Consider the following 27,962-nt stretch of genomic DNA (forward strand, 5'->3'; position numbering starts at 1 on the left):
CGTACCCGGTGTGGGGGGTGGGTGGGTGGGTGTGTGTGTGTACGCAATATAATCTACCATCTTAATTTAGCTGCTTTGGGAGTTATGCCCAGTGTCATTGGTTACTAATTTATAGACTGGCTTACTAATTTAAGTAAATTCCATCCAAACACATACCATTCTCAGGTACCCTTTCACATGCTCCGATAAAAGATCAAATAAATAGTTTTTTAATTTGCATTTAGTGTATTAACGTTATTACCAATTCGAGTAAATTACTTGACTTGTCTTGCTGGGATGGTTAAGCATGTTAAGCCTCATCTTCTGTTCCCATTAAACTTAATGGGAGCTGGGGGGCTTCTGTTTTAGTTAGAACAGAGTTAGACCAAAGTGTGGGATTGTAAAAAATCCCATGAACTGTTCACACAAATCAACTTTGTGTTCAGATGACTACAATTTGTTGCATTTCCCCCCTGAAGAGGAGGTATTAATTACAAAATACCCTGTACTATTAAAGTAGCATGAAAGATTTGTGCAATTCAGCACTGATTTTGACTTCTGCATTTATCAGCACTGATAGTTATTTTTCACTAAATTTTGAAAAGTATTTTATTTTTATTTGAAGTTTCCTGTTTTTGTTTCTAATACAAAAATCAAATAAAGAACCTGAAAAGTATTCAGATTATACAACCATTTTAGTGGGGGGGGGGGGGTTAAAATCAGTTTTCAGTAGCTATTTTGTGTATTTTTACTGAAAAATGTTCTGTTATTGGTTCCTGAATTTCAACCAAAGTGATTGTTTGGGTATAAAATTTAGTTGTGGTTTAAAAGAAAATCCATTTTCAAAAATCAGTGCAAATTTCAACCTACTCAAGTGTTTAGCCAAACTGGTTTGGCACTTTTGTGAAAACAGTAATGGGTGGGGAAGAGGCTGAGGCAAAATGCTGATCCAAACTCCCTACATTTTGATGGCACTGACTCTGAGCTTGTCATTAATAGCAAGGCATTTGATACGGTTTCACATGATCTTATCAATAAACTAGATAAATACAACTTAAATGGGGCTACTGTAAGGTGGATGCATAACTGGCTGAATAACTGTTCTCAGAGTAGTTATTAACTGAGGGTACTTCTACACTTGCTCCCTAGTTTAAACTAGGGATGCAAATGTAGCCGACCAAAATTGCTAATGAAGCGGGGATTTAAATATTGCGCGCTTCATTAGTATAATCTTGTCCATGCACTATTCTGCATGCCAGCTGATTCGAACCAGGAAGTGCGCTCCGGGTTGCATTAGTTCAAATCAAACCCCATGGTTTGAACTAATGTCACTCCTCATTTTTTGAGGAGTAACGTTAGTTCGAACCAAGGGGTTTGATTCGAACTAATGCGACCCAGAGTGTACTTCCTGGTTTGAATCAGATGGCAATCGGAACAGCATGGTCGAGATTATGCTAATGAAGCACGGGATATTTAAATCCCCGCTTCATTAGCAATTTCGGTCCGCTACATTTGCACCCCTAGTTCGAACTAGGGAGCAAGTGTAGACGTACCCTGAATTGTTAGTCCTGCTGGAAGGGCACATAATAAGTGTGGTTCCATAGGGGGCCTGTTTTGGGACTGGTTCTGTTCAATGTCTTCGTCAACAATTTCGATATTGGCATAGAGAGTACGTTAAGTTTGCAGATGATATCAAGCTGGGAGGGGTTGCAGCTGCTTTGGAGGATAGGGTCATTATTCAAAATGATCAGGACAAACTGGAGAAATTGTCTGAAGTAAATAGGATGAAGTTGAATAAGCACAAATGCAAAGTACTCCACTTAGAAAGGAACAATGTGTTTCACACACCCGGAATGCGAAGCAACGGTCTAGGAAGGAATACTGCAGAAAGGGATCATAGTGGACTAGGGGTCATAGTGGACCAAAAGCTAAATCTTGCTCAACAGAGTGACGCTGTTGCCAAAAAAGAAAAAGCAAATCTGATTCTGTGATGCATTAACAGGAGTGTTGTGGGCAAAACATGAGAAGTCATTCTTCTGCTCTACTCTGCATCAAATGGAGTACTGTGTCCAGTTCTGGGCACCACATTTTAAGAAAGATGAGGGGAAATTGAAGATGTTCCAGATAAGAGCAACAAGAATGGTTAAAGGTTTAGAGAACATGAGCTATGAGGGAAGACTGAAAGAACTGGGCTTGTTTAGTTTAGAAAAGAGAAAACTGAGAGGGGACATGATAGCAGTTTTCAAGTACCTAAAACAGTGTTATGTAGAGAGTGGTGGATAAAAAAATGTTCTCCTTGTCTTCTGAGGATAGGTAAAGAATCAGTGGTCTTAAACTGCTGAAAGGGAGGTTTAGGTTGGACATTAGGGAGAAACTTCCTAGGTGTCAGGCTGGTTAAACACTGGAATAAGTTGCATAGGGAATTTGTGGAATCTCCATCTCTAGAGATATTTAAGAGCAGGTTGGTTAGACATCTATCAGGGATGGTCTCTAGACAGTACTGGGTCCTGCTGTGAGGGCAGGGGACTGGACTCGACCTCTCAAGGTCCCTTTCAGTTCTAGTGTTCTATGATTTTATGAAATTCTCTTATTTGGAACCGGTTAGATCCCGAGGGTGCCATACTACAGAGGTTCAACCTGTACCACCAGGTTTGCTCATGAGATAACTTAATTGTAGGGCTATCACCACAAATGTGGTGTGACTCGTTTTGTAAAACTTAGGAGCTGCAGTCTTGCTTGGTGTTGAGACTGATATGAGACCAGCACTGCAGTGTTCCTGGTATGTTGTCCCAATGTGGGAGAGACACAATGCATGTACTTTGTTAAGGCAGGTATGGAAAGAAATAGAATAGAGGAGGGAAAAACCTTTTTCTCAAAACTGAGGTTTGTCCTCTGCCATACCTGTCACTGGTTGAATAGCTCTACCGGAGTCCCTCCCCTCTCTGTATAGTGCAAGGGTCATGAGGAGCAGAACAAAAGGAAGTTTTACCTAACGGCCTGAAATAGGAAACGGGTTCTGGGTAGGAGCTTGAGCTGGAGTTCTGTTTTACATAAGGGTTCCTGGACAGATTGAACTGGACTTCTATTGCTACCATTGACAAAATGGGTTAAATGACTCAATGTTCATAGAGTATGGATTTCATTGTGGGATTGTGAAGTTTAAAGATGAGACAAAACAGATTGGATGACGGAGGTATTCAAAACAGTGAGTGGAATAGCCACAATAAATGGAGCATTCTGCGTGATCTTTCTTCAGAATTCAACAGCAAGGGACAGTTAATGAAACTAAAGCAAAATGCCCTTATCCATGACAACTGAGTGTGTGTTTCCTTACAGAAAAAGGTGACTTTATGAAGAAGGGTGGGATAAAGATGTGCCACAGCTGGTTGGACAAAAGATTAGAGGGTAAAACAATCCAAGCAGCTAAATGTTAAGGGAATGGGATATTGGGAGATAATGAAGAGTGCTCCCACAATTCACTATGGGGATTATTTTGTATTAAATAGGATGGTTCTTTTTTTACTTCATGCACCAAAGGCCGTAGACCCTGCTAGGTGTTTTGAAAGAGAAACCCTAGTTATTTCCAGCATCTCTTGTCTGATTTGCCTGTAGAAGGGGAATTTCCACATTCTTACCTTTTAATCAAATCGGTGATCCTTGAGGGACTGATGCACCTTGTACTTAGAGAATAAAGAGTCTCATAAAATGAGAGTACCATGTTTATTTATCTACAGAAACCATTTAACCCTTCCTTTGTTCTCTTCAGCTTCATTGATCTGATGTAGACTCTGGTGGATAACACCTCTAGTCACATTTCAGGGTACAGTTAGCAAGGCCTGAGTTATTTCTTAGCTCCTGGTCACATCAGAGTACCCAAAAGGAGTAATTGAAACACACACAGTCCTTTTCTTGTTGCAATAGGAGATTCTTTGTTCAGTAACCTCTCCTTCCTGGTCAAATTTCAGTATTTTTTGTTACTTAAAAATAGTTGCTTTCAAATTGATAAATATCACTCTTTCCACTCTCAGTGCAGGAAATCTCAATTCCTTCCCGAAAGAGAAGCACTTGCAGTATATTTTTGTCAGTTCTACCTCAGATATGAGACAGACGAGATCACTTACTGATTCAACAATTTAATCTTCCATGATATTTTTGCTTTCATTTGCAAATGTCAGGTTTTTTTGTTTAATACTTTTTTTTAGAATTACTTGACTAAGCATTGTTTATTCTTTTTCTTCCCTCTTAAAAGCACTTTCAAACTGCCAAAAATTCACCTGCTTATTGCTCAATATTTGAGTAAAACTAGGAATAAATGTCAATGTTTTTGATCCTTTGAGTTACCCGTCCTACTTGCTCTTCCTACAGCCCGATAAAATTGATATGCCTGACAACCAAACAGCTTTCTGCTATTCAATTATGCTGCTGCTCTTTTATCCTTTATTTTTAACAAGGAAAGATTTTCCTGAGATGAAACAAAATTGCAGATATACACAATTGCCTGAGGATTAAGGAATGTCCCATTTCTGCTTAATTTGCAGCTAGTGGGAGTTTTGCCAGTTACTTAAATAATAGTGAGACTTGGACCTGATTCTGTTCTCGTTGGAGTCAATGGCAAAGAATCCATTAATTTCAGTGGTGCAGAATTAAGATATTAGGACACAGATCTCAGCTAGTTCAGAGCTTGTTAAACAAGACAAGCTTGTTATTTACTACATGTCTATTCAATTAATATCTATCTATCCTCCATGCATATCATGGATTATTCAAAAGAGGCCACTAGTCAAAACTAGCATTTCAGTTGAGAGAATAGGTGATATGCTTCAGTGTGTGTCATAATTATATTTATCATGATTGTGCAAATTATTTTTTACTCTGTAAATTACGATGGATTGTTCCTCTCCATATATAGTCAATACTGGGGTGGCTTGCTCCTAAGAGCTGGAGGGCCTAGAGCTAGCCACCCTCATTATGAAGGAAACAGACCTGAGTTGGGTTAGGTGGTTCCAGTGGAAGAACAGCAGGAAGAATCTGCACATAGAGAGAGGTTGGAATGCTGAGAGAGTTGTTGAGACTGCAAATGTTCATTTTAAAGGGTGGAAGAAATAACCCTCAAGCCAGACCTCCAGATGAGCAAGGTAACTGGGGTTTGGGAACCTGAAAAAAGGAATAAATGTCTGGCCACAAAGGCCTGGAGATTTCAGCCTGATAAGATGCTATGAGGCTGCTTATTTAGTGTGTGTTTAAGGGGAGAGCCCTGAAGAGGGGAGGCAGTTTGTTAGCCCGAGACTTCCAAAGCATTCCTGGCTCTGAGAGGACACTGGGTGAATGTCAATCCGGCTATAGTAGCGTACGCCCACCTTGTATGGGTTTGAGAGTCTGTTTATTCAAGAACCTCTCCTAAACGGTAAGAGCGACGACCTCCAGATTTGGTAGGCAGCTTCCTCCTATCATAACATAAGGCAAGGTCAGGGTTTGGCTGTGCCAGGACAATGGGATGTGCCTGGAATGGGATTGCTTCACATAACACCATACAGAAGAGACAGAATTGCCAGGCAGGTGAAAGGGGAGCTGCTGGATGGGGGTGCCCACCGCAGTCCTGAGCCTCTCACCCCCAGGCATCCTTTAGGGAGGGGGGTCTGAACCCCTCCCTCCCCGATTCATATGGGAACATTGCTGGCAGTTCCCCTTTATCACGGAGCAGGGGGAAAGTGCACCATTTGGTCCATGCCTCATTCTAGCTAGGGAGTGCAGGGGACAGATAACCTGGACCCACACCAGCTGGGGGACATGCACCTTACCTTTGGCTGTGCCTGCTGGAGGGGCACTTCTCACCTGGCCCCAAGCTGCGGTCAGAGAGGGCTGGAGTAGCCCTCTCTCCCCTGGGGCAGCCTGCCTACTGCACCCCTCATCCCTAGTCCCATCCACAGCAATGATTTAAATGAAGCATGGACATTTTCACTTTATTTTCCAAAAAAGCAAAAATTGAGTTAAGGATCTGAGGAACGCTGGGTAAATCTGCTAGAATAGACATAAAAAAATACATTTGTAACAGTATATGCATGTCTGAGACATGTTTTATCTATTGATAACCTATAGGTAGATTCTTTGATCAGAAATGGGCAAATGGATAATTCATGAATTCTGCCGCAATATGATTGGGAACGTACTGTCCAAAACATTGTGTAACTTGAGGCTTAAAATAACTTGATTATATTTTGAGGCAGAGAAGACTGCCTCTTATGGCATCCTTCGGATGATGGAAAAGTAGACCTTTTGACATTTAGATTGTATGTAAATGTCAGGCATTAAAATGTAATGGCCATTAAAAGCATTTTAAGGGATTTCAGCCAATCTTCAGTCTTTGCAATAACAATAAGTGTCATAGCCTTTTGGAAGGGGTTTATTTATACAAAAGCTCCCGTCCCTTTTTTTAAAAAAAAATGGAATGGTTAAGAAAATGTCATCTGGGGCCCTCTGTCTTTTAAAAAGCAATTATGGTCATGCATAGAAAAATAAATTGCTCAACTCTTCTGAATTGCAGCCACCCAGCACAGAGGTCTGTGTTGTGTAGCTCTAGATTTGTGTGTCTTATTCAAACGCATTCTCGGGGGATGAGGGAAACCAACTCTCCTAACCTATGGAGTCAGATATGGAGCCTGAATTCAAAAGGAGACTTACTATTGATTTCAATAGGCTTCAGTTCAGGTCTCTAATTCGACGTACTGTTTAAAACGTTGGGCAACATCTTTTGCTGACCAATGTGAAAAGTTCTGACAGGCTTTTTTGATCCCCAAGTTGATGCTACAAGCAGTGCTCATTACACTCATCTGCAGTGGACAACGAGCACTGCTTGCAGCATCAACTTGGGGATCATTTTCTGGCGGGAGACTGGTACAAGGGGGATAGAAAGAGTTTACATGGAACCAGGCCAACCATTGGCATGAAGAGGCGTGGGGGAAGCCAGCTTCCTCTGTGTTTATAGAGTGGGGGGAGGGATAGCTCAGTGGTTTGAGGATTGGCATGCTAAACCCAGGGCTGTGAGTTCAATCCTTGAGGGACCATTTAGGGATCTGGGGCAAATCTGTCAGGGATGGAACTTAGTCCTGCCATGCAGGCAGGGGACTGGACTCAACTCAATGACTTCTCAAGGGCCCTTCCAGTTCTATGAGATGGCATCTCTCCATATAGTATTTATTATCCCAGATATATTCCTTGGAAAAGCCTTGAGTAGGCTTTGGTTTTGTGGTTAGTTTGTATGTGGACCGTTATAGTATCCTATCTTGCAATGACTTGCATGTGGGTGGACCCACTTGCAAGATGAAGGCAATACGATCTGTGTAGAGAGGCAGCACAGTCTAATACCCAACCTCCCTGGTGTCTGTAGTTGTTTACACACTCCCACAACAAAGTCGTGCCCAGCTCCAGGCCAGCAGCAGAGCGCAGTGTGGGGAAAAAACAGTATTTTTTTCATCACTTTTCACAGCAGACTTAGCACTCCATTGTCACCCTTACTTCTGTGCTGCTGTTGCCTCCCTGGAGCTGACATCCGGAGTCCCACAACCTCCAGGTGAGGGACTGTGTGAGGCCATCCGGAGCGGTGGGGCTCTGGCTGTCCTCTTTATCCCCATTGTGCCCAGTCCTTCTGCAGGAGCTCCTGGCACCCAGGGCTGATAATTGTTCAAGCTGTTCAGGATTGTTTTCCATAATCCCTTTTTTGAGGGGGTGGGTAAAATCCGCTCACACCTCCCTTGACACCTTCCTGTGTCTCCCTGGGGAGGCCTGCCTCACAGTTTCAAAGCCGGGTATAGGGCTGTGGAGTGAAACTTGTGCTCTGATGCTTGGTCTGCATCTGTTCTGCTGTGGGATGTTCCACAAGCTGCTTCCCCTCTTGTTCTTCTGTTTCTGATTTCTTTTTGGATTGTGTCAGAAGGGTTTGTAATGTGTCTGTACAGTGCACAATGGAATTCTAGTCTCAGCTGGGTCCTAACACAGTAGCCAGTTCTGCAAGTACTTGTGAGCAAGACACGAGAAGTCATTCTTCTGCTTTGCTCTCTATTGATTAGGCCCCAATTGGGGTATTATGTCCAGTTCTGGGTACCGCATTTCAAGAAAAATGTGGAAAAACTGGAGAAGGTCCAGAGAAGAACAACAGACATGATTAAAGATCTAGAAAACATGAGCTATGAGGGAGAACTGAAAGAACTGGGCTTGTTTAGTTTGGAAAAGAGAAGACTTGGAAGGGACGTGATAGTGGTTTTCAAGTACCTAAATGGGCGTTATAAGGAGGAGGGAGAAAAATTGTTCTCCTTGGCCTCTGATGATAGGAGAAGCAGCAATGGGCTTAAATTGCAACAAGGGAGGTTTAGTTTAGACATCAGGCAAAACTTCCTAGCTGTCAGTTTTTAAGCACTGGAATAAGTTGCCTAGAGAGGTTGTGGAATCTCTATCACTGGAGATATTTAAGAGCAGGTTGGATAGACATTTGTCAGGAGGCAGTGTTTGGTCCTGCTGTGAGGGCAGGGGACTGGAAAAACTAAGACAGATTTCTTTTATTTTCTTTTGTTTCAAAACAGTCACATCTTTTTCCATCTATTCCTCTGCTGTACCTGCAACCCAAACAGTGCAATGATGAGAGCCATAAGGTGCAACTGGTTGTTCTGTTGTTGCCTAAGCAGACTAAAATAAAAAGGAGGAGGAAAACAGCATAAAGAGTGACAAATAAATTAAATTTAAAAAAGGGTATGACTCATTTAACATAACTATTTTTAAATGCTGAAATTGTTCTTTAAAGGAGAAATAGACAATGTTGGACATTAATCCCTGGTGTTACACTTATAAGAGGCACATGGGACCTTTTTGGGGGAAAAGGCACTAAACCGTGTTTGAGAATACATCATTAATTTGCTCTCATGCTCACATGCACAAATCCTGCCAATGTTATAGTTATTGGCCTGTAGCTCAGACCAATCTAATGGCCAGTTAGGTAGAGAGCCGGGCACTGTTGGTCACAATCTGATACTCCCAGACTTTGCAGGATGGAAGCTAAAGTACCATGCAAAATACCGCATCTTCTACAGGAATTTCTTCTCATACCAGTCTGTTTTGCTGCAGTAGTTTGTAATCAGTTACTTTGCAACAGTTGCTTATCTGTCTGTTGTCCTGTGGGTGACTGTTTCTGGCTGTTGGTCTGTCCTGGCATTGGTGGGATTTATCATCTTCATTGGGAGTGTTTGCTGCTTGCCTCAGGATCATTAATCTGCCCCACATCTGACATTCAGCACACTGGGCACATCTGATAGACCCTCAGCACCCCTGAGTCTCTTCTGGCCATCTGGATGCCAAGGTAGGAGATAAGCCTGAAGCCTACAAGCACTTATTCATCACGCACACAAAGAAGAATCACATACTATTGTGTTTGTAACAGCAGGCCCACTTCTGAACAGCCTGGAAGTAACCAGTACACATTTTTCTATGACAAAAGAAACCCTCTTTACACTTCATACTTGAAGATTAAAGGAAAATAGCAATCTGCGGGGTACATGGATGACCATAATGAGTCATAATGACCTTTCTGGCCTATTCCTGTCTTGCCATTAGGAACAGATATAGGCACACTGGTGCATCTTTACCAATGGCATGAGGCCATTCCTTACTGCAAGTCAGAGAGGAGGGGCTGGCAGAATTCTCTTCATCCCAAATCATGTTATAACAGTATAATTATACAGTGGCTACAATAACTACATATAAAGGGTCCCCCCCTTTTTTTCTCCACTTTGCTCATCTGAGGAGGTGTGTTTCGTCCTCGAAAGCTCATACTAGATGGCTACGTCTACACTGGCCCCTTTTCCGGAAGGGGCATGTAAATTTCATGAGTCGTCGTAGGGAAATCCGCGGGGGATTTAAATATCCCCCGCGGCATTTAAATAAAAATGTCCGCCGCTTTTTTCCGGCTTTTAAAAAAGCCGGAAAAGAGCGTCTACACTGGCCCCGATCCTCCGGAAAAAGCACCCTTTTCCGGAGGCTCTTATTCCTACTTTCCGGAGGCTCTTATTCCCTTTGAAGTAGGAATAAGAGCCTCCGGAAAAGGGCGCTTTTTCCGGAGGATCGGGGCCAGTGTAGACGCTCTTTTCCGGCTTTTTTAAAAGCCGGAAAAAAGCGGCGGACATTTTTATTTAAATGCCGCAGGGGATGTTTAAATCCCCCGTGGATTTCCCTACGACGACTCATGAAATTTACATGCCCCTTCCGGAAAAGGGGCCAGTGTAGACGTAGCCGATATGTTTTTGTTAGTCTCTAAGGTGGTACAAGACTTTTTTTTTTTTTTTTTTTTTTTTTTTTTTACAGTTACAGGCTAACACAGCTACCCCTCTGAGACGTTTTCTTATATCATATAATGGCTGTATAATTATAATGGTTACACTGGGAAGCAGTGACCATACAATCATGCCATGCCAAATAAATCCCATGGAAGAGTAAAAGTTCAGTTGTTACTGATGCCCCGATTCAGCGGACAATTCCTGTTTGGAAGAAGCACTTAAGCCTGTGGCTAACTTTAAGCTCTTTCTTAAGCTCCGTTAATATTGATCACATGAAAGGGTGCACTTAAGAGCATTGCTGAATTGAGACCCATGGTGGGGCTCTCTCTCATGCTCCAATATGTAAAGGAGCATGGGGGAGAGGCTAGGTGAGGCTGGATAGATTAGCTCAGGGGTTCTCAAACTTTGATACCATGACCCCCTAAAATGCTAAATGAATGTGACTCCCCCCCCCCCCCCCCCACTGCCCTGGGTCGCTTCCTCCCCCACTTCTCACCAGACTCCTTGCCCTTCTGGGGATCCTTCAAGGCATTTGTGGTCCTCAACTCCCTTCCCTCCTCCCCCCCCCCCCCCCGCAGGCTCTTTCCCCCCAGTCTTTCTCCTCTGTGCCTCTTTTCCGCTCCACATCCCTTTGATTCTGCTCTTCTCCTCTCCTCTCCTGTGTCTCCTCTGCTGCCGCCTCTGACCCCCACGTGCCCTTATTTACCTCCGGGTCCTCTGCCCCGACCCAGTTCCCTAGCCAGCTGCCTGAGGGACCCTGCCCTTTCCCAGCTGGGGAAGCGTTCGGGCGCCTGGCCACCGTGCCTGGGCTGGCCCCTCACATGTCTGCTCCTGCGCCAGCCTCAATCTCCTGCTGCCTTGCCTCCTCCTGCAGCTGAGCCGTGCTCCTGGAGTCCCGCGACCCTGGCCACGCTGTGTGGCTTGCTGGTGGCTGCCTTCCGCCATCCTACCGCTCTTCACAGCCCAGGGGAGAAGGGTCGCAAGTGAAAAACCGAATCCAGCTGCGACTCCCCTCTAAGGGGTCACGACCCACAGTTTGAGAAATGCTGGATTAGCTGATTACACAGGTCTCTGGGCAACTGAATAGGCAGTGCATCGTGCCAGCAATGAGAGGGTGGAAAAGCTGCATTGGAGGAGAGTGCTGCAGCCTTGAATGTGTACCACAGGTCGGAGAACTGTATTGCCCTCTCCTCCTCCTCCTCCCCCAAAGGAAAATCCTTTCACGGAACCTAGTCACTGGGGTTCTGAGGTACATATGGGGAAACTATTCTCTCTGCCATATCTCTCACAAAAGGTGAGCAACTAGATCTGGTGATATAATCATACTGGCAACTTGTTCTGAAACAATATAACCCTCTTTTCTGTCTGCAAATTCTCTGCCAAAAAAAAAGAAGTCAAAGTGCTATGGGGAGAAAGCAGCAAAATTAGTATATTTTAATCAGAGTTCTAGAACAAGGTTGTAGAAGCAACTAATCGGGAATGTTGAAAAGAACATTTTAACCTGCCCCGTCACTCAATTGTGGATTTAAATGAAGCCATTATTTTACAAAAGAATTACACTAACCAATGATGGCGAGAGTCTGCAGAACTGGAATTCACCTCCAGATTTGATACCGTTACCCTGGGCTTGAATAAAGACACTAACTGGTTGGCATATTGCTAAGTCAATTTCTCCAGCCTTTAATATCCATGTTTCCACATCAAAAGCTATGTATGAAACACATCCAGCCCATTTAGTCTCATAAACACAATTGATGGGTACTTCTGCTGTTATATAATCTTGGTTTCTGGTATTTCCACTCCAATTCATGTGAAATAGGTTTTACCCACAAAAGCTCTTGTTTCTCTATTTAATTAGTCTCCAAGGTAACGTAGGACTACACGTTGTACAAGAGTGTTCATATTCAAACCAAATAAATTTTAGCCTATGGATTGCTCAAAGTGCCCTGAGAATTTGGGTGCTCAATGTAAGAATGGCCTTCCTGGGTCAAACCAATAGTTCATCTAGCCCAGTATATTGTCTGCTGACAATGGCCAATACCAGATGCCCCAGAGGGAGAGAACACATCAGGTAATCCTCATGTGATCCCTCCCCTGTCACGCATTTCCAGACAAACAGGCTAGGGACACCATTCCTACCCTTCCTGGCTAATAGCCATTGATGGATCTAACCTCCATGAATCTATCTAGCTCTGCTTTGAACCCTGTTAAAGGCTAGGACTTTACAATATCCTCTGGTATGGAGTTCCACAGGTTGACTATGCGCTGAGTGAAGAAAAACTTCCAAGCCATGTATTTTTTTTTTCAGCTGACATTGTTTCTGTTGCTTTCTTAGATAACCTTGGCATGAACCTTCACCCGAACAAAATATTCCTGGGACAAATGTTGGAAAAACAAAAATAAAGGTAATCCAAAAAGGCCATCATAATTTTATGTAAAAATGGTTGAAATGCTGGACTCTCCATCCATTCCTTGGTGTAATTTTGAGGAAAACTAACGTTTACATTGTTTCGACCATACTGTAGCCCAGTGTAACGTACTCCTCTACTATGCTGTTGTCAAACCATGGATTCCAGTTGAGCTAAGTCAATTTATACCAGAATTAGGTTCAAAGATTTGGTCCCAAGAAAAGATTAAAAGTTCTTTTCCCCACTCTAGACTGTATTTCCAGGTGTCCTCTCCCATCACTTTGACCCATCACTCTGTTTTCTTTCTCTGTCCTTCAGACTATCTATTTGCACACACCAATGATGCATAAACTTGTCATACTTTTTTACTCATAGCATAATTTACAGGGCTAATTTTCCTGCTAGTGATGCAAATATGGCATTTCTTCACCATTATGGATGGATTTTAAGGATCATGTCATGAGCTATATATCTTCTAGCACTAGAGCAATGACTCATTGATGCCTTTTATCTTCTCAAAAGTCGTTAATCCCCCAACATGACTTGGACAGCATACGAGAGGTGCCAAATCCAAGTTTGCCTGGTATTTGGACTTTCTGAAGATATGTTGCTTATAACATTCCAGAAAACAAGCTGGCCTACAATGAGATCTGGACATTTTACCAAGATTAATCACAGAAATATTAGTCTAACGTGACATGCACACAAGCAACATGCACACGTGAGCAGTTGTGTAGGTTAAAAGTGACAATGTCCGTGTGTCTGAGCCATTACGCAAATGTGTGCCTGTCAGTTAGTTCAGGCCTGGTATAACTCTGAAAAGCATTTGTTGGCTTTTCATTATAACATCCTATTCATCGCTCTTCTCTGTAAAGGGAGGTGTCATTGAATAATTAAGATAAACACTGATATTTCAAAGGTTTAAGCACATGTTCAGCTTTACACCATTGTTGTAATTGGGCTACCCAGTGTATAAAGGTTAATGTCTAGAAGTCTTTGCAGGATCAAGGACTTAACCTCTAAGCTCTCTGCATAGTGCCTAGCACAAAGAGGTTGATAGTTGCTATTGTAATACACATATATTCTGTTAAGGGCCAGAACCAGCTTCTAAGCTCCCATTTTCACATTCGGTTCCTGATCTCTTGGAGCAGCTTAGAGTCCAGTATAAACTGGCAAGCCATGGAAGACAGAAACTAACTCATAAAGTAATAAAAAGAGTTAAAATTAAGCTAAATAGAATAACAGTGGCGAACACTATTAACCACCAGGAAATCAATAATGTATCATATCTGTTTTACATTGATATATATATATATATATATATATATATATATATATATATATATATATATATATATATATATATAAAATCATTTTCCTTATAGTTGGTGTTTATTTGCTTTAAGATGTTGATTCTTTGGAAGAATGGCAAGTATGTATCTTGAGCAATTTGTATCGCTCTCCCCAGTAGAATGGCTGACTATTATAGATTAAATTCACCTGTTTAAGCATATGGGCTAAAATCAAAATGATGCTTTTATTGAAGTCCATAAATGAGCAAAGCATTGCTTTCTTAGGGATTAGAGTGTCAGTGCAACTTACAGAGCTTACAACACCTCAAATGAGGGAAAGGGAAGTGTGATGGGTAGCAGAGTCATAAACACTGAACTAAATAACCTATGGAACCAGGTAGATTCATGTCACTGTTCTGTTGCATGGTGCTATCCAATGGTTGTCCCTCTCTACCTTGTGCATGGCTGCAGTTCTATGCTCCAGACAGCCCTAGAAATGGGGGAATAGGGTCTTCTCTCCATCCTCTTGTTACACACAGAAATACTACAGGCTTTTCTGTGATTGCTAGATGTCAGTTCTGTGTCTCTTTGCGCACCTTCCCCATTCCATTTTCCCCATCAGCCTGGATCTACCTCAGTCTAGGTATATCTGTGTTTCTGAAAGCGTGCGGCTAGTGGGACCCACGCTGTTTTGCTTATATAAAGGGTCTGCAGCCATAAAGCCTCACTGCTCCCTGTGGTCCTGGTTCACAGTTTCCAGCCAAGGGGGCCCCGGGAAGTGGTATGGGAACTGGAGCCAATCATAGAGCTGGAAGAGACCTCAGAAGTCATCAAGTCCAGCCCCCTGCTCTAGGCAGGACCTATCCTAACTAAATCAACCCAGCCAGGGCTTTGTCAAGCCGAGACTTTCTAGAGATGGAGACTCCACTACTTCCCTAGGTAACCCATTCCAGTGCTTCACTACCCTCCTAGTGAAATAGTTTTTCCTAATATCCAACCTGGGCCTCTCCTACCTCAACTTGAGACCATTGCTCCTTGTTCTGCCATCTGTCACTACAGAGAACAGCCTTTCTCCATCCTCTTTGGAGCCTCCCTTCAGGAAGTTGAAGGCTCCTATCAAATCCCCCCTCACTCTTCGCTTCTGCAGACTAAAGAGACCCAATTCCCTCAGCCTCTTCTCATAGGTCATGTGCTCTAGCCCCCTAATCATTTTGGTTGCCCTCCAACCAAATGGAAGACTGTTCTGAGATTCTGGACTTTGAGACTAAGTATGGCTTATTGCCCCTTTCAGTATGAGGAAAAAATACAGTCTATGAAACTGCACATCTGTTGCAAGGACAGTAGAATGCTGGTAACAGGGTGATTATTAAAGACTTTAAAATCATTTGTATGTTTGAGAATTAATTCCCTCTCCTATCTTGCAGAAAATTAATGTGAAAGCTTTGATGCACAGACATAACAAATATAGCTATTATGTCCCTTAAATTATATTAATTAAAAAAAAATTACAGGTTGAATTTTTTGTAAATTTTGTTTAATCTTTGGAAAAATGTTCTTCACATAATTAAAACAAAATATATTTCAATAATACTGATAGTGCTGGCCTAAGTACATCTTAAAATAAATTATTACAACAAGTCTAACTGGTTTTTAATTGTTGCAATATATTTTCGATAATTGCTTTAACGTCTTTTTGTAGTTTAAGGATCTGAACTTTTTCAGATATTTATCTAAAGGAAACACTTGGCTCATTACCATGTCCTTATTCTGCATACTATTTCTAGCACTGTTACTGCTACTTGAAGTGTTTGCCAAGGGCATTGTACTTGACCAAGTGACCCTTTGCTCTTCTTGACGGATCAAATCTTGTCACAGGCATATGGAGAATCTTGTGTTCTCCCTTGACCAGTCCCTTCCTTGCCTGCCCAGAGGCTCAACTTACAGCTACAGTACTATTGGTTAGGAATATTATCACTCTGTACAATCTGAGATGCTAATGGGTGGAGGCAGAGAAGGGAATGGGCTAAGTGAGATCTAGAGAATGCTGGCTCCTGGAAGGATGGCATCTGGTTGCCCAGTGCTGCAGTGCAGATAAGAGCTCTGCCTGGGTGTGCACTGCAAGGAGGCTTACACCCCTGCCATTGGGCTAGAGGAACTATAACCTCCTGCCGTGGCCCTGGGACCAGAGAAGTTTGCTGTCCCTCTGTGCCATTTATTGGGGGGGGGGGGAGGTGCTACTGTGCACACACCTTATGCACACCCTTGTTTTCCCCAAAAGCCACATTCATGCTACATCTCCATTTGCCGCACCAGAGATTGATCTGGCATTTGATGTAGCAGGTCTAGTAAAGGATGGCACCAGTTGCCGCTGGTACTCCTTGTAGTTGAGAGCAATAAGGGAAATCAAAGGGAGTGTTTGCTACCATCATCTTCCTACTATGAGTATGGTCCTTTGGGACAGAGTTTGGCTTCTGAGGCAGAAGCCTCCTAGAGCATGGATGGAGTATGCATCAGGGAGGTATCTCTGGCATGCATATAGAGCCCACACTAAACACTTCACAATATAAGCATGTTTTGAAAGGGAAGATGGCCCAGTGATTAGGGTATTAGCTTGGGACTCAGGAGACCTGAGTCCATTGTAAACGTCATTCGTAGTGGGAATAAATGCATAAAAGATTCTGATGTACTCAGCTATTACAGTGCAGTGGCAAACTTATGTCATTCTGTATATGACTGAACATTTCTTTTTTAGTAACTCAGTGTTATTGGTTAGCTGGTCTCTGTGGCTAGACTGTTTTCTCCTACAGGTTTTTGTATATTGCCATTCCTAATATCAGATTTGTGTCCATTTATTCTTTTATGTAGGAACTGTCCAATTTGGCTGATGTATATAGCAGAGGGACATTCCTGGTACATGATGACGAATATTGTATGGGTAGATGTACAGGGCTATGTCTAGACTGCAAGCCTCTTTCGAAAGATACTTTCGAAAGAGCCTCTTTCGAAAGAGAGCGTCTAGACTGCATGCGGAACTTTCGAAAGAGCAAGCCGCTTTTTCGAAAGAAAGCACCCAGTGAGTCTGGATGCTCTCTTTCGAAGAAGCCCTATTTACATTCAAGAATGCCTTCTTTCGAAAGAAGGCGTTCTTCCTCGTGAAATGAGGTTTACCGCCGTTGAAAGAAAAGCCGCGTTCTTTCGATTTAATTTCGAAAGAACGCGGCTGCAGTCTAGATGCAGGTGAAGTTTTTTCGGAAAAAGGCTACTTTTCCCAAAAAAAACCCTGAATCTGGACACAGCCCAGGTGAATGAACCCGTGATGGTGTGGCTGATCTGGTTAGGTCCTGTGATGGTGTCGCTGGTGCAGATATGTGGGCAGAGTTGGCACTGAAGTTTGTTGCATGGATTGGTTCCTGAGTTAGTTATTGTGGTGTGGTATATAGTTGCTGGTGAGAATTTGCTTCAGGTTGACGGGTTGTCTGTGGGCGAGGACTGGTCTGCCTCCCAAAAACCTGTAGGAGAACACTTCAATCTCCCTGGACACACAGTAGCAGATCTAAAGGTAGCCATCCTGCAGCAAAAAAAGTCAAGACCAGACTTCAAGGAGAAACTGCTGAGCTATAGTTAATCTGCACATTTGACACCACCATTTAGGATTAAACAAAGACTGTGAATGGCTAGCCAACTACAAAAGCAGTTTCTCTTCTGTTGGTGTTCACACCTCCACATCAGCTGCTAGAAATGGGCCTCACCCTCCAACTGAATTAACCTCATTATCTCTAGCTTTATTCTGGCCTGCATATTTATACCTGTCTCTGGAATCTTCCACTACATGCATCTGATGAAGTGGGTCTTTGCCCACAAAAGCTTATGCTCCAATACAACTGTTAGTCTATAAGGTGCCACAGAACTCTTGTCGCTTTTGCACACGGCTACCCCTCTGATACTTGACACCATAGTAGTCTGTGATGCTGGAGGGGGCCTCTCAAAGTTTAAATATGTCACTTTTATTCTGTTTCCACATGGGCATGACCCTCAGTTTGCATGTTGATTGGGAAATGGAAATAACGGGGTCAAATGCACAATTAAACCAGCATTGAAACATCTTAAAGTAAAATTGAATGTTGCTTCGAAGAGTCAGTTGTCTCTAAGAGAATATTACAGAAAATTAAAAAGAGATTTCCTTGTTTACTTTTTTTATGAGAAAATCATGGAATTAAATCTAGGACAGGTCTATCAAGGTTTATATATTAGTGCACACTTTGTAATAGTGTCATTCATGAAAAGACTAAGGGTGTGATTCCATGTTATGGGTGTAAGAGTTATGAACTTCCAGCCCAGGAGATGAGATTAATTTTGGTGCTAATTTTCGCTCTGTTAATACTATCTTGTGGCTCTTTTCCATGATACCAAGAACTAAATTCTCCATAACACACATAATATGAGCCTTCTACAGCAGGTTCTGTGGGGGGGTGAGTGAGGGGATGAGTTCCAATTTCATGGCATGCCCCTTTTTTGCTCCTGAATCGAGGCTGCTCTGGGGACTAAAATAGCTCCTGCATTAACTTAGGCAACCAAAGGGGATGCATTACGGTACAACGGCTGTCTCAGGCTGCCTATGAGCAGCAGTTCTTGCATCCAGATTCCTTATAACATTGAGCTTTATGGATGATCCCCAATACACCCCTATCACTCCCCATATGCTGGACTTGAAAGAGACCACCTTTATGCCGCTTCCTACTTCTCTTATTCTGTAGGCCTATTAAAATGCTTCCAACTCCTAATAAAAGGCTTCAAATGAAATATTCCAAAATAAGGAATTTTCATCTTGTGTAAAATGGGAGTTCCTTTGTTCTCCTACTATTCACCTATCTTGTCTTGTAAGCTCTAGGAACTTATTTTGCATTTATACAACTACTAAATAATAACATCATGGTTGCTAGATCTGGGTTGGAGTCTGTATATAATATTGTAATGTCATTAATAAATAACTGTCTCTAATTCAATTTAGAGATGGCCCTTAGTCAAAAATTTAGGGCTTGTCTCCCCTGCAGGGTGGATTGACACTGACACAATTAATACACTAACGGTTGATTTAGCGAGTCTAGTAAAGACCAACTAAATCAACCACCGATCACTCTCCTGTCAATTCTGATAATTTAGCAGAACAAGATGAGTAAGGGGAGTTGACGGGAGTTTCTTCTGTTGACCTCTGTAAGGTGGACCCTGCGGTAAGTAGATCTAAGCCACATCAATTGAAGTTACTCTACTAACATATTCAAATTTCATAGTTTAGATCAATATCTCCTTGTAGTGTAGACCTGCCCTTAGATTTAAGTATCTCTAACAATTGAGAGCGTTCCATTTTACATCCAAATTTTCAGTTTTGGAGTCTAAATAGTAACAGATGTTTAAGGACTAGAATATGATGAGAGTAGTTTTCCTCTTTTCTTTTTCCTTTTGCTATTTCAGTACATTAGAGGTGTTTTAAAGAATGTTAGCTGGAACTTTCTAACAATGACTTTGGGCAAGCATCTTGTGAAATACATCACACAATTAAGTTTTAGCCAGTGTTATTCATTTATAGTTATTAAGACTTTCAGAGAAATTCTGTTTTCTGGATTCCTTTATTCTTATTTTCTGGTTAGTTCCAACATGTTTTTGTTTTTGAATTTCTGAGAAATTAATTGGCTTATTAGTCAAGATCTGAGGAATTCCTGGTTGGATTAAAATCTTTCTGTAAAATTGGTAAAGTGGTTATATATGTGCCATTTAGCTGATCCATCATTTTCTCATGCTGTCTCCTCTAAATGATAGAGCATTCAACATTCACACCGCAGGATAACAGGGAGATGGATTACACTAAATATGACTTGTATTTTCAGCTTGGACACATGAGTGAGTGAGAAATACGGAAGAGTTTTCTTTATTTTTTCTGGCAGCTATGATTACTAGTGCTGAGGCCTTGTGTCTAATTTTGTGAGGCAGATATAGGGAAGCTTTAACATATAAGGTCATTTAATTAATATCCTGGCTAACGAAGATTTGGCATCAAGTCAGCAAAGCATTTGGGCATGTCCTTAATTTAAAGCACTCAGCCACACTTCTCAGAGAGATTGTGGTGTTCTGATCTGTTTAATTTGATTTTGTGACTCTCTTCTTAATCTTGTATCCTAGGCCAAAGAAAAAAAAATAATTTAAAGTAGCTAGAACTGAAGCTGGTGACCCTAAACTGGAGTCAACTGCTGATGGGCACAGAGAGAAGTAAACTGATACCTGGTCTGAAGGTAATCAGGTGATGGGAGAGGTAACATCTTGGGAATGAACAGGTTTGTTTTTTGTAGCCCAAACAATACTTTGATAGCTAGCATGGGTGTGAGGAGCATTGGATTGCTACTGTGGCATATTATTTGATTCCACGAGTTAGTCAACACTAGCATGTGCTACAATGTGCATGATCCAGTTCAACTAGAAATCCAAGCTAGTAAAAATATTTCAAATGGAAAGTTGTTTTACAAACGTAGGACTTCTTTTTTAAAAAAAAGATAAAAATAGTTTTGTTCCTCAAAAAATAAATTAAATGTAAATCTTTCCTAAAAAAATATTTTAATTTAATTTGTAATAAATCCAATTTTTGTGGGAAAAATCTCTTTAGAATACTGAGATGTGAAAACAACTTCAGTATTTCAAAACTTTTAATGAAAACCATTTTTAATATTTTGAAGTTACATACACAGCTAGAGTAGGGATAGGAACTTGATTTAATTTTTTATGTAAATTTTTAACATTGCTGCAGCTGTGGGCGTCATCAGTGGCTAATACATGGTTCTTGTACCTGCTGTTAATTAACTGCACCATTGATGGAGATACAAGTTGTAGAAATGGATGCTGCTTAATTAAATGTGAAACTTACCTGTAATATTTCAGGACATTAAATCTTCAATTATATTTTTTCAAGCTTTGAAGTACACTGTAGCAAAACTGATGATTAATCCTCTTCAGTCCATTACCAGCTCTAGCTGGGGGAAAAAAGAGAGCAATGGTTAGAATAAAATATTTCAGTCTTGCAAGCATCACAAAAGATTCAGACAAATTCACATTTGCATTAATGCTTGGTATTGAAAACTGTGTTTGAAAATTTATCTGTGAAAGTGACCTCCCTTATATAAACTTAATTGCTTTTCCTTTTGAATATAATTGATAGTTTGAAATGTTCAGAGCTTATTACTAATTTGCTGTTTAACATACTGTAACTCCTGTTAGCACAGTTAACACAATGGAAGCTTTGCCTCCGTGATGGGTGGGTAAATCTTTGTGGGTTACTGGATTTAGCTTCATTCTGAGACTGAACAGACTTCTATTCCCTTCTATGGCTGTTGAAATTTTGTCTCAAGTTTCATAATATTTCACGTTCTTGAAAAGCTCTGCTCCTGGAGATTCTTCCACAACAACATAAGTCAAACTGTCCTTCTCTTTTCTTAGAAAAGTTTTTAGTTCTCATGGTTGTAGAAAAAAGCTTGAAAATACGAAGCCAGTGCACCTAATAGGCCCGGACACAGGAAAGCAAATAAGAAGAGCCCAAACTTGGTGGTGGTTGTTTCAGTCTCATGCTTGGAGTTGGCAGTACTGTGAATGCAACAGGATATTTCTGTCGACTGGATTCCTCTTCCTGGTGAAGTTTACCGCCCATGCAGAGAGAGAACATGAGGTAAGTAGCACCACTAAGCAATTAAATAGGCTTTTAGTAGGACACAGAATTTTCACTGGTCTTCTGTACACAAATGAATTTCCCCCTTATGTGAACAATACAATTGCATTGTCCATAGGGAGGCAACGTGATCTAGGGGAAAGTGTATTGGACTGAGAGTCAGATCTGGGATCTCTTATTTGACATTGAGTGGACATGTGGGAACAATTGCTCAATTCTCTTTATAACAATAGCTGACACATTTGACAGCTGTTATCAGGTTCCCTCTGTCATCATTCTGTGTGAACAGTTCTAGGAAAACTGTACTGGCCTAGTGAAATCATGATCCGTGAGCAAAAAACTATCCATTATTAGTATAGTGTGGTGGTATAATTGTATCTATTGTAGAGGGCTTCTGAGGTGTAGACCTGGCCCAAATCTTGGAGCTGAAATTTGGCTTTTTTTAATTCACAAACAATATGATGAGTGACTAATGGGCTAGAATAATGTGCTTATGATGGTCCTAGGATATTATCGAGACAATGTGGGTGAGGTAATATATTTTAGTGGACTAACTAGAAAAGCTCCTGCTGTAAAATCATCTGAATTTAAACATAATCAAGTATTTTGGTGCTTTTCAAACACAAAAACTGTTTGGGTTTATTTCCTTCCTTTGTTTTTTTTGTTCTGTTTTTGTTTTAAGAAAAGAAAATAGTGTTCATTGTGTGCTGTATGGCAGAAGCTATATCTACAGGAATGCTCCTATTTGGAACAGACTATTACCAAAATAAATTGCTATATTTTACTGATATGTTCTCCAAAGCGTCATATGAAATCACTATAGTCAATCACCATATGTGAGAGCGGACAGTTGTAAGAATGCATTTATATGACCATAAATCAATCTGTGGAACATCTAGTTGTTCTCTTGTTCGGTGTCCATTGGAATTGATGGTGGTGGTGATGCATGTGGGAAAAGCTCAAATGTGAACAGTTGCACACTTTTTTGGTAAATTCCTTACATCTAGAAACGGTTAAGGGAAGCTGGCACAGTATGATGTCTCTTTTGGTTTATAACATCCGCATTTGAGAGAGACCAAAGCCCTCAGCTATATATGGACTAGGGATGAGAACACATGGTCTGCCTTACCTTACTAGCCAAGCTTCTAAATAAAGACATGGGGGAAATAATTTAAGTCATACATCAGAAGTGGAGCATTGTCCTGTAAATAGGCTTGGCAGAATTCAATTTTTATTTAAGTTTTTGCTGGATATCTGTGTTTAAACATTTTTTTTTTCAATTGTTATAGACTCTTTTCACAGTTCTGGATGAGGCTATAATTGTTTAATGGCAAAGATTGAGATTTGAAAAAGTTAGTTGTATACCACTTAAAACACACTCCCAACAGCCCATGTCAAAGTACATAAAGTAAATAATGAAAATCAATTATAATTATGCTTTATGCTGTTTGAGAAATCAGTTTGATTTAAGAATGTGTCTTTGACATTTACCAACACTTACAGATAACGGCCCAATCCTTCCAACCCTAGCTAGAAAGAGATGAGCTTCATCAGGAAGTGTAAAGTTGCCACATGTCTTGCAGACTTTCCCATGTGGGAACATGATCCAGGTGCAGAAATGGAGACAAAGATTACCTCAGCAAGGCTAGAGGACACAGTAGCAGCGTGAATATTGCATTTCTCTTCCAAATGTTTGTTTCATACATGCTGCAGGACGTAGGGGGAAGCCTCTATCAATCTGGATATTTCTTTTCTTAAACTGGCTGGAACTGTCAGGAATTTGCTGTGATGAAGCTGATGGGGTGAAGATTAGAGTGAAGTTCTGAAACAGCCTTCCAAGGGAAGTAGTGGGGGCAAAAGACCTATCTGGCTTCAAGATTAAGCTAGATGGGTTTATGAAGGGGATTGTTGGATGGGATAACATGATCTTGGCAACTAAGTGGCCTTTCACTATCGGTGGTAAATAGGCCAATGGTGGGATGATAGGAACTCTTATAGAGAACTTTCTCCTGGGTGTCTGGCTGGTGAGTCTTGCCCACATGCTTAGGGTTCAGCTGATCGCCATATTTGGGGTCGGGAAGGAATTTTCCTCCAGGGTAGATTGGCAGAGGCCCTGGAGGTTTTTCGCCTTCCTCTGTATCATGGGGAATGGATCACTGGCTGGAGGATTCTCTGCATCTTGGGGTCTTTGAACCATTATTTGAGGACTTTAATATCTGAGATATAGGTGAGAGGATTATTCCTGGAGTGGGTGGGTGAGATTCTGTGGCCTGCACTGTGCAGGGGTCAGACTAGATGATCATAATGGTCCCTTCTGACCTTAAAGTCTGAGTCTATGATGGACTGGGGGCTTTTGCATGTACTTCTTGGCAATAATGAAGGTAGTTTATTAGTCTCCTGCTGTCTTGTGAACATAAATAACAGATTTTTTTTAAAGAAGCCATGCTATCAATTCCTTTAGTATCTTCTGGCAAGCAGAGACTATGATATGGAGAAATTTATTTTGTAGTTTTATTAGGACAATGTGAGGATTGTCCTAATATGGAGTGTGCATTTTTCTTGAAATCATTTTACTTTAACATTTTACAATAGACAGTCAGGAATTAAATGGCACATAGTCTTTGGGTGCTGGCCCTCAATTCAGGGATCAATATTCTGCAGGAGTTCAAAGGGAAGTAAAGAATCTCATGGAATTTATTTTAATGGTCCTATGAAACTGACACACATGCTCACGAAATTACACACTGCAGTCAATGGGAACCCATGTAGCAAATGGCAAAAATTGACTAGGATATGTGTATATTATAATATACACATGTAAACAACACATTTAAGTGGTAGATGTATAATAAACTGCATATCAATAGCTCATAACCTTTTTGTGCTGTGTAATGTGACCATTTCAAATTCTGTTGAGTTAAATCTTCATACATCACTGTACATTTTGCATCCATTATACCGATCTAATCTTCTCTAATTGACAGTTTCCTTATCCATCATCAATATGTTTCAGCGGCAAGGAGTCCTGTGGCACCTTATAGACTAACTGAAGTGTAGGAGCATAAGCTTTCGTGGGCAAAGTTTCGTCGAAGTGGGTCTTTGCCCACGAAAGCTTATGCTCCTACACTTCAGTTAGTCTATAAGGTGCCAGAGGACTCCTTGTTGCTTTTGGAGATTCAGACTAACACGGCTACCCCTCTGATACTTGACAATATGTTTCAGTCACTCATACATTGAGCAAAGACCCACTTCGACGAAACTTTGCCCACGAAAGCTTATGCTCCTACACTTCAGTTAGTCTATAAGGTGCCACAGGACTCCTTGCCGCTGAAACATATTGATGATGGATAAGGAAACTGATCTGAATAAAACAAACATCTCCCCACCACACACACACCACCCCCAAAACCTTTGCCTAAGCTTAAACTAATTCCAAACTCAATCATTTGAGCTGAATGAGAAATGATTGAGAATCTCTCCACCCTCATAGTTATTTTTCATTTTAATATACTTCCAGCTGAGACGGAAGATGGAAGCAAGGCTGTTTGTAGTATTTCTGTTCCATCCGGAAATTTATCACTAAACATGAAAATATCTGTGTGTACGTGCATGCACACATGCTTATAGAAAATGCTGAATCACCCCAATATAATGTGCCGAATATACATATTTACTAAATTTAATGTGCTGAGTGATGTACTGGCTCCATTGAAATTCATGCCAATTTTGCCTTTAACAGTAGTGGAACCAGATTTTCCCACTGAGAATAGTTTCCTTTTTATTTTTCCACTCTGATCATTCAGAGTGTGGTGGTTTTTTTTGTAAGCCCAGCAGCGTTATGAGATGACAGCAGTATGTGTTAGAAAGCCTATTATCAACTTGCCTAATGTTTCCACACTGCAATCACTCATCTGTCATCTCATCAGCCAAATGTTAATGTGACATCTGTTGTACCTAATTTCAGTAACTATCAAGAACCTTTCTGCATGCAAACAATTTATCATGCTTATGAAATTAATTTTGCATGGAGCCTGCCATTTCCGCAAACATTACAAAGTTATTTATTATGGCTTAAAAATGTTTAAGAACTGAGGGAGGGGATGGAGAATAAGCCCTAAAAGATTTCAGCAAGCAACGCTGAAGACCTTTTGTCCAGACATTTCTCATCCTATACCTTGTAATGATCACTAACTGGGCCAGTTTTGTGTCTAATGGCATGTCTGCACTGGAAAGTATTTCAAAATAACTTGTTTTGAAATAACTCCTGAAATAACTCTTTTGAAATAGTGTGCCCACGCTACTGGAAGGCTGAGGCTGAGCTGCGAGGAGTGGAGGCACAGTGGGCCCATGGGGGAGCAGTGAAGTTCCCATGGGGCCAGTGCTCCAGGAGCTGGAGAAGCAGAGTCCTGGGGCCGGGGGAGGGAGGGTGGCAGACAGGAGTAGAGACAAGCATTGACCCTACCCTAGTACTAAGGAGGTTCAACCTGTACCAGTTGTACCACTCTAGATCCTCTAATTCCCTAGGAAGTCTTTCTTTTCCTCATCCATGTTTGGTGGCAAGGATGGGAGATTGGATCACATATTCCAGGCACACGTGAGCTGGGGCAATCCAGAGCTAGTACAGAGATGACTTCTGTGTAGCCTCCAGCAAAGGAAAAGGCATGTGGGCACAGAGGAGAAGAGCGAACACAATGTAAGGGCATGACCAATGTATAAGATGCTTCAGAAATCTCCTGGTGGCAAGTATCTCCCCCCATCTGTGGCTCTGTAAGGAAACTGTGACATTGAATCTCAGATCCAAATCAGCTGACTCAGGCTCACAGGACTGTAAAATTGCAGGGTAGGTGCTTCGGCTGGAGCCTGAGCTTTGAGACCCCATGAAGTGGGGATGATCTCAGAGGCCAGGCTCCAGCGAGAGTCTACAGTGTGATTTTTATACCACCACGACCCTGAGTCCGCTGACCCCGGTCAGCCATAGGCAGGCCATGTGTCTTTAATGTAGTCTAAACATACCCTAGGAGACCATAACCACTTGGCAGAATTTAGAGCAGCCCCCAGGCTGTGGGGGCAGGGAGAGCATCAAGAAGCTCTAAGTAACTCTCTGAAGGTACATCTATACTGCGGAGCTATTTCGGGATATGGAAAGTATCCCAAAATAGCTATTCTGGGTATATGGAAGCAGCCTGTTACTTTGAAATAGATTTTGAAATCACGGGGTGCTTTTTCCAACATCCTGGTAACCTTTTTTTTTCCCCCATGAGGGTTAAGGGGAAATTTGGAATAGCAAGTGATTTTGAAATTTAGTGCTGTGTAGCTATTTCAAAATAAACTGCGCAAATTGCATAGTTTAATTTGAGCTATGGGTGCTGTGTAGACACAACCTGATAGTAATGACCCTGTGCTGGTTAGCAAAAGCTAGCTGCAGCAAAGACACTGTCTCTAGACCATGTTTGGAAACGGAAATAACCATTCGTGCTCTTCATCTTTGTAAGCATGTCTATCCCACTTTATGTAAGAGGAGGGGAACCCGGCGTAGAATGACTGTGACATGCCCATGGTCATATATGCAAGGACAGGGCCCTAAACAATGGCAGAGTTTGGTTTCTTATTTTCAGTGGGACTATTCCAATGAATAAGGCATGAGGATTTGATTCTAAATATAAAAATAATTTTCCCCATACTGAAAATGTGCTCCTCTTGGGATGGAACACAGAAGCTATTTAATGGTGCAGAGTAGCAGTACACAGCAGCTTAATACAGGAAATTTACAGTAATAAACTTACTGTAGCTAGGTATTTAGAAAAAATGGAGTCACCCTAGTGTGCAGGAAGACCATACAAAATTTACTATCCCCATCTACTTGATCAGGATTGTTTTAGAGAATGCATTTAGGCTTGTGATAATTGCAGGAAGACAATATATTTTCCATATGGCTATTGTAACATAAATAATAAATGATGTTATATTTCCTGACCACTGTGTTTCTAGGTTTAAAAATAAAATCATAAGGCTTAAGCATTGTACTTTAAATCTTGCTGGTAGTATCGCAAATATTTGAGGCCAGATCCTTAAAATTCTTGGGCTGGAAGACACCTCAGGAAGTCGAGTCCAGCCTCCTGCCCAAAGCAGGACCAATCCCAACTAAATCATCCCAGCCAGGGCTTTGTCAAGCTGGGACTTAAAAATCTCTAGGGATGGAGATTCCACCCCCTCTCTCGGTAACACATTCCAGTGCTAAACCACTTTCTTAGTAAAATAGTTT

Source organism: Pelodiscus sinensis, chromosome 6, assembly GCF_052426305.1.
Source record: "Pelodiscus sinensis isolate ZL-2025 chromosome 6, ASM5242630v1, whole genome shotgun sequence".
In the NCBI taxonomy this organism is placed as follows: domain Eukaryota; kingdom Metazoa; phylum Chordata; order Testudines; family Trionychidae; genus Pelodiscus; species Pelodiscus sinensis.